Below are 6,000 nucleotides of genomic sequence, written 5' to 3'. Positions count from 1 at the left end.
GGGCACTGTGCCCATCCTTGACTTGGGGTCCTTTTTTTTTTTTTTAAGATTTTATTCATTTATTCATGAGAGACACAGAGAGAGAGGCAGAGACATAGGCAGAGGGAGAAGCAGGGTCCCTGCAGGGAGCCTGACGTGGGACTCGATCCCGGGATCCCGGGATCATGACCTGAGCCAAAGGCAGATGCGCAACCACTGAGCCACCCAGTCGCCCCTTGACTTGGGGTTCTGATCTCATCTTGAGCCTCACAGCAAACCCCCCCCCCACCGGGAGCCACACCCAGAGGGCCCTCCACTGGCCCTCACCCCACTGTGCCCCTTCTTGGGAGTGGGAAGGTCACAGGGCCCCCACCTCCAGAGCACACTCCCAGATCCGGAGACGAAGAATTCCGTGCCCAAAGAACCTGCGTGGGCCTCTGCACTGGGTCCACCCTCCCAAAGCACACCATGCCACCAGCATGGACCCCCAGGCCCCTTGTGACCAGGAGGCCGTCAGTGGGCAGTAGGGTTGGAGCATGGGCCTGTGGCTGGGCAGGTGCCCATATGTCAACCCCAGTGAGAGACAGACACAGGTGGGGAGCAGAGGAGGCCAGTGGGGCTGGGCCGTCACGCCCCGACCAGCCCTCCAAGGAGCCCTTGGCTTCTAAATCCAGACGCGGGCTTCTGGATTATTTGGAAGGTATACCTGTTAAGGTAGGAGGGTGGGACATGTTTTATTCAACAATGTGTGTGCCTGGCTTCATTTATAAGTTTTAAGTACTAAGATATAGGGTATATGGAGCACATTTGTATGCCGGTCCCAGTCCCTGCAAATATGAGGGGCAAGCCTGATTGGTTTCTTTCTTTCTTTTTCTTTTTTTTTCTAATTTTTTATTTATTCATGAGAGACACAGAGAGAGAGAGGCAGAGACACAGGCAGAGGGAGAAGCAGACTCAAGGCAGGGAGCCCGACGTGGGACTCGATCCCAGGACCCTGGGGTCACGCCCTGAGCTTAAGGCAGACGCTCAACTACTGAGCCCCCCAAATGTCCCATGCCTGGGCACCCCCGTGGAGGGGACCCCCCTGGAGGGCACTATTCCTCACTGTGCCCCTCACTCCTGCATCCTCCTCCTCTCTTCCGTCCTTGAGAGTGCTCCCATCAGCATGTGCACAGGCTCCCCCTGCACCGTTTCCCCCTTAGAGCCACCCCTGCCCAGGGCCACACTCCCTCTCCCCCTTCTCCAAGGTGCTGTGGGCACCCTCCCCCCCCCCCCCCCCCCCGCCGGGCCCTGGACAGCCCTTGATGATCCCACAGCACCAGTCTTCATCGCTCACTCCCCTGTGGGCACTCAGTGCTCCCTGGGAGCACCTTCCTCTTGCTGCTTTTCAGATCCACCCCCAGGCCGCCACCGCCCCTCTGTTCCCTTTGCGGGCTCTCCAGGACCTGTGCGCCCTGGAGGCCACGGTCCTCCCTCCGGCCGTGCCCCTCTTCCCGTGTGTCTGCTCTCACCACCCTGCAGGGCGCTTGAAACACTGCTGTTTATGCTCACGGTTCCCAGAGGGGGGTCCCCTCCAGCCCAGTTCTGGCAAGCCCGGAGTCCTGCCCCAGCCCTCCTCCCCTCCCCCAGCACAGTCCTGCAGATGCCCCGGGGCTTCTCAGCTTCCCATGTCCAGACTCCAGGTCCGGATTTACCCCCTGAAATGGGCCCCACCTGCAGCCTTTCCCATCTTGGTTGGTGGCCCCTCTATCCTTGCGTTTTGTTCACTCAGGCCAAAACTCGGCCCGGAGTTTCCCATCTGACCCGGGGCCAGAGGTTCGAGGCCTCACTGTGGCCTGGAAGGCCGCTGTCACCTGCCCCCTGCCAGCCTCCCTTATCTGTGACCTGTGACCTCACACTACTTCCCTCCACTGGCCATACATGACCCTGACTTAATGATTCTTCTCCCTGGAAACTTCTCCCTCCAGGTGCCCACACGGTTCGCCCGCCCTCCTGCCCACTTCAGGGCTGTATTTGCTTCCTGCGGCCCCTGGAAGAAATCGCCATACGCTGGGTGGCTTGAAACAACACAGACTTGCTGTCTTAGGTTCTGGAGGCTGGAAGTCTGAAGTTAAGGTGTTGGCAGAGGTGGTTCCTCGTGGAGCCTCTGAGGAAACTGTCCCCGGCCTCTCCTGACCCACGGTGGCTGCTGGCAGCACGCGGGGTCCCCTGGCTGTGGCCTCATCGGGCCAGTCTGTGCCTCGTCCTCACACGGCCTCCTCTGGGTGTCTCCTCTCCTCACCGAGACATTTGCCTTGGACTTAGGACCCACTGGTTACTCCAGGATGATCTCATCTCCAGATCCTTAACCCAATTACATCTGCAAAAACCCTTTTGCCCAATAACGCCACAGTCATGTGTACCGTGGGTGAAGGCGCCGGCACGTCTTCCAGGGGCCACGGTCCGGCCCGCAACAGGGCCCTCCCATCACCCCCTGCATGAGTCCCTCTCCAACCCACCTACCCAAGCACTCCCCACCCCACGGCCTTGCAGTATTTTTCTCCTCGACTCGACGGCTCACATACTTCATATTTTCCTTATTGTCTATCACTGTCTCCCCCACCAGATGACAAATTCCTAGGGGCAGGATTTGTTAACTATTCAGCTCACCCTGGTAACCGCAGGGCCAGGAACAAAGCCTGGCATGTAACAGTCACCAGGTAAGCAGCAGCTGAACAAATCTTCACACGTAAGCACATAGAGGAAATTTCATACACACAATTTCAGGATACTTCTGGGTCAGACCGATGCTCCACCAACCCAAGGTGAAGAATTCTGCATTAGAAGGATTTTCGGGATGCCTGAGTGGCTCAGTGGTTGAGCATCCGCCTTCGGCTCAGGGCAAGGATCCTGGAGTTCTGGGATCGGTCCCACCTCGGGCTGCCTGAAGGGAGCCTGCTTCTCCCTCTGCCTGTGTCTCTGCCTCTCTCTATGTCTCTCATGAATAAATAAATAAAATCTGGGGATCCCCAGGTGGCTCAGCGGTTTAGCGCCTGCCTTTGGCCCAGGGCGCGATCTTGGAGTCCCGGGATCAAGTCCCGCATCGGGCTCCTGGCATGGAGCCTGCTTCTCCTTCCTCCTGTGTCTCTGCCTCTCTCTCTCTCTATGTCTATCATAAATAAATAAATAAATAAATAAATAAATAAATAAATAAATAAATAAATAAAATCTTTAAAAAAAATAGAAGGAAGGATTTCTGAAGACAGTAAGACCTATTTTTAAAGTCAAAACTAACATTACAGTTGATGGAAAGACAGTAGTAGTATTCTAATTTAAAACAGGGAGCAAGCAAGGTTTCCCTGTATGAATTTTCCTTTTATTAATATTTCCCGTGATGTTATATATCCTTGTTCACACATTATCATAGCAAACTACTCCCCACAAAAAAGAAAAGAGAGGTAGAAGGATGAAAGTCATTATTTACAGATAATTTGATACTTAGAAAGTCCAAAAAGACATCAGCCATAATATTATTAAAGATAGACTTTTAGAAAATAACCAGATAAAAAGTAATGAACCTACCAAATGTTAATTGGTGGGGGACACAAGAAGACTGAATACATGAAGACACTTAACAGGGGCAGCCCGGTGACGCAGCGGTTTGGCGCTGCCTGCAGCCTAGGGCATGATCCCGGAGACCCTGGATCGAGTCCTGCATCGGGCTCTCTGCACGGAGCCTGCATCTCCCTCTGCCTGTGTCTCTGCCTCTCTCTCTCTCTCTCTCTCTCTCTCTCTCTCTCTCTCTGTCTCTATGAATAAATAAATTTTTAAAAAATGTTTAAAAAAAAAGACACTTAACAGGCTCCTCGAGAGGGAGCGTCATGACACTGACACTTCCTCTCACCCAGCTTAACACAACACGAGCTACCACTCCATTCTCATGCTTGATAAAACATAGAACAATCTCCATGTCACACGTAGGCTGTGGTAGCCTGGCCTAAGGACCTATGCCCCATTTCTCATCTCAGTGGGATAACGGGTTTCAACTTTCAAGTACACCACTTGTAATTAAATGTTCTGAGCACAGCCCATAGTGGGGAGAACTCATTAGCAGGAGCACATTTCCCATCCTTCCTACCACATGCCTCCTAAAGGAGTTCTGACTTTGTGTTCTTTACTTGCTCCCCACCAGTCTTTCCACAGCCCTTTCTCTCCTGGACACCTGATTCCAGGCCTTACAGGGTTGACTTGGAAGTGTGGGTGGTGAGGGATAGGGCTGGAGAGGAGGTAAAGGTAAAGAGGGTAAGGACCCCCAAGTGCTAAGTGGGCAAGCCTGTCTGCATGTTCATGCTTCCTGTGCATGTTTTTTTTTAAGATTTTATTTATTTATTCATGAGGCACAGAGAGAGAGAGAGGCAGAGACACAGGCAGAGGGAGAAGCAGGCTCCTCACAGGGAGCCTGATGTGGGACTCGATCCCAGGACCCCGGGGTCACACCCTGAGCCAAAGGCAGACGCTCAACCTCTGAGCCCCCCAGGTGTCCCCCTGTGTGTGTCTTCAAAACAGTACACGGAGTTGAGTATGGACAGTTCTATTCTGTCTACCTTCTAATTTAGGGTGTCTGGTCCATTTACCTTTAATATATGTAATGAGATGGTTCTGCTTCAGTCTACCGTCTTGCTGGCCATTCTCTATTTGTTCCCTCTCTTTCATGTTCCTTTGTTCTTTCTTTCCATTTCCTTTGGAATTCATCAAGTATCTGTTGAATTCCATTCCTGCTCTTTACTACTTTCTTAAATGTATTATATCATACTTTTCAGTAATCTGATTTCCACTGGTACTATTTTTTTAGCATTTCTAAATCTCTTCTGAAATTCATACCTCTTTGCCTATTATATGATCTTTCTTTCTGTACAGATTCTTGACCATATTTGTCAGAGTATTTTATTTATTTATTTATTTTTATTTTCTTAAGTGGGCTCCAGGCCCAACAGGGGCTTGAATCCATTACCCCGAGCCTGAGAGTAGCATGCTCTACTGACAGAGCCAGCCAGGTGCCCTTTCACAGTATTTTAAACTCCTTATCTGGGGATCCCTGGGTGGCTCAGTGGTTTAGCACCCGCCTTTGACTCAGGGCGTGATCTTGGAGTCCTGGGATCGAGTTCCGCGTTGGGCTCCCGGTGCATGGAGCCTGCTTCTCCCTCTGCCTGTGTCTCTGCCTCTCTCTCTCTCTCTCTCTATCATGAATAAATAAATAAAATCTTTTTAAAAAATAAATAAACTCCTTATCTATTAATTCCAACATCTGGTAATTTTGTTGGTCTTTTTCTATTGATTGGTTGTCTTGTTTTGTTTTGTTTTTTTCTTGACCATGAGTCACATTTTCCTGTTTCTCCACCTGTCTGGGAACTGTTGATATGTACCGAATATTGTAAATGGCAGGTTGCAGAAATTCTAGATTATTTTCCTTTGAAGGACGTTGACTTGTTTCTAACAGCCAGTTAAATCACTGGTGGATCACCATGAACTTGTGGAAACTTTGCTTTACACCTTGTTAGGGTGGGATTTATTTTGCTTTGCCCCTAACCCTAGGATGAATCTTAGTGCTGGCACATAGCCTTTGCTCCTAAACTGAGGCCCTTCTGCGGTCTCTGTAGAAAGCCTGAGGGGTCTACCAAGCTCTTCTTCTTGGCAGAACTTAAACTCCACACTCTGTCTTTCCTACAATGGGCAGCAGCTGAGGCTCTATTGGCTCTTCACACCCTTCACAGGCACCACTCTCCAGTGGGCTTCTTGCAGTCCTACCTGTGTGTGCACTGTTGAGAGGTTAGCTAAGGGTCCGAGGAAATCAGTGTGTAATATCTGGGGACTCTCTCCTCTGTGGCTCTCCTCTCTTTAAGAATTCATCCCTCCCCCCAACAATAGTAGAATCCACATTCTTCTCAAGCTCACATGGAACATTCACCAAGATAGACCACGTTCTGAGTGATAAAACACACCTTCACAAACTTAAAAGAAATCATACAGTGCCTGCTCTCAGTT

The sequence above is a fragment of the Nyctereutes procyonoides genome, unplaced genomic scaffold (genome assembly GCF_905146905.1).
Source record: "Nyctereutes procyonoides isolate TBG_1078 unplaced genomic scaffold, NYPRO_anot_genome, whole genome shotgun sequence".
Lineage (NCBI taxonomy): Eukaryota > Metazoa > Chordata > Mammalia > Carnivora > Canidae > Nyctereutes > Nyctereutes procyonoides.
This window is presented reverse-complemented; position numbering follows the sequence as displayed.